We start from the raw sequence: 2,472 nt of genomic DNA, 5'->3' as shown, positions 1-2,472 counted from the left end.
AATCAAACTTTTAAATTAATAAAATAGTTATTTTGCATGAAGTGCCAAGTATCCCCTATGAAGCCTCCTTTAAAAGAAGGAGCAAGCTATGGGCGAAGGGATATTTTTGGGCCCTATTGTTGGAAGGACAATATAATGTTATTGCCTCTGACTACAAAGACTATAGTGACTTTAGTGAGGTGAAGGTGATAAGAGAGGGAGCTCTTGAGCTAGGAATGTTTGCCTCCATCAGCTATTATTTCCTTTTCTACTTACAACCTCATTACAACTCAATGGTCTGTGGGGAAGAAGAGTACCCAAGGAGTAGGTTGAGAGGTCAACCGGTGAGTCACCAACATTCTATCATGACACATCATCTTTCACACATGGATGCGGGCGACAGTAAGGGAGCACAAGCAACAACAAATCCGAGAATCAAAAACCCACTCCTTGGTAAACGATACCTTGTGTATTCATAAAGTTTGTTATATTGAAGTATATATAATGACTTGACTATAAAAGTGAATGTTATGATGGCTAAATTGCAATGCTAGGAGCTAAACAAGAGATTCATGACCTCCCCAAAGAACAATTATGCTTCAAAACATTCAAATTAAACAACCCAACTTAAAAGCAAGTCTTCTCTATCATCTTTAATTTATCCTAATATAGTTTTATTATATTAACTTAACACTCAATATAATTATATTAATACAATTCAAACTCATAATACATTTTTATTATGAACATCAAGCATTGTTACAAACAAAAAAACATATATGTTTATGCCAATTAAACGATAAATTTCATTTTTTGGTATACCTTTTTCATAAATATTTGTAATTATTTTTTGAATTATAATGAAAAAATTAAATATAACAAAAACACAAAATGTAATACCTATTAAAATTGAGTGTAAATTTATTTTTATTTATAATTATTAAAAAAATAATAACCTTTATAAATATTTTTATTAATATTTGTAAGTTGAAAAAAAATGAAATAATAATAAATAAAATGATAATATTTGATAAAATTGAATATATATTTATAATTATTTATAATTAAAAAACAAATTATATCGTTATTTTTATTTAATGTACGTTAATTTCATATTTAATTAGTAAAAAACTAAATAAGTTTCTAAAAAACTAAACAAATCAATTCAACTTTAAAAATACTACTTTAATTAATTCAATTAATTTCATTAAAAAAATTTATTTAATTTGGAAAAATACTTATCTCGTTTACAATCAGTTGATGTTATAATCTTAATATTAAAAAAAAAAAAAAACATATAACTAATTTTCATATTTAATGAAAATATAATCCTCAGGAAATTTACTAAAATATCTTTTAAATATAAAATTGAAAAATATATGAAAAGCATATTCACTACATAATATTTTACTCCATTTCTTTCCCGCTTAAAAGAAAATTTATATTACAACCATGCATGGTTATAGTTTAGTCTGTCTTGTTTTAAATAAAGAATTGAAAACTTTAGTATCCATTTACTGTCACACTATTTTGCTTCAGCCTCTTTGCTACGCTTGGTCGCACTTGAAGTTCATTACACTTTTCAATGTATAATTGTCGAAGCATTGTAAGACCACAAAGCCCGTCTATACTTCTCAACTTATCACATCAATGTAACCGCTGTGAGTACACTCCTCTAAGATTAACTCCTCTAGGATGTTTTTTGTTTTTCCTTTTATTTAACATTTCATTTACACTATAAAGGTTGATGTTCTTTCAATAAAAAATCTTCACTCCATTTTTATTCTATATTTTTTAATTTAAAATATTTTTTTCTATATTTTAAAAAATTAGAATTGCACACGAGGGGACGCTTAATTAGTGATCGTCATATTATGAAGTATTATGTAAACCATAATATTTTACGTTCAAATTCTCTGTGGATTAAGCTAATAAAAAAAAATTAAAAATAGAATTAATAAAAAAAATCATAAAACCATATAACTAATTAAATTCATATGACTACCCAAAATAAATATTAAAATTCATATGACTACCTAAAATAAATATTTAAATTCATAAAACAACAAAAAAAATAATTTAAATATTAAACTGATGAAATTTAAAAAAAAAGTGACTAAAATATTGCAAACAGATTTTCAAAAAAGTTTCATTATTTTAATAATTATAAAATTTGAGGTTGTGACAACCATGAGATGTCAGTTGACCACCAACTTGTGCAACACCTTATGACCCATTAATGTTATAGTTAGTGAAGTTGAGGATAATGATGATTTAGGGTGTAGATTGATCTAGGATGAGTACAATCTCACAAAAAATCCTATGTAATAAGATGCTAGCACATTGAGATGTAATGATAATGAGGATATCATGGGTGAAGTTTGTTGAGTTTTGTAGCTTGGGAGGTACTCCAAGCCCTAGGGTTCAGGGTTTTGGAGGAGTGGGCGCAAAAAAAAAAAGTTTGTGGGCTTAGAACCCAAGGTGTGGGTTTTG

This window comes from Pinus tabuliformis, chromosome 2_1 (assembly GCF_031772625.1).
Source record: "Pinus tabuliformis cultivar Carrire ecotype Pingquan chromosome 2_1, CPIR1, whole genome shotgun sequence".
NCBI classification, from domain to species: domain Eukaryota; kingdom Viridiplantae; phylum Streptophyta; class Pinopsida; order Pinales; family Pinaceae; genus Pinus; species Pinus tabuliformis.
This window is presented reverse-complemented; position numbering follows the sequence as displayed.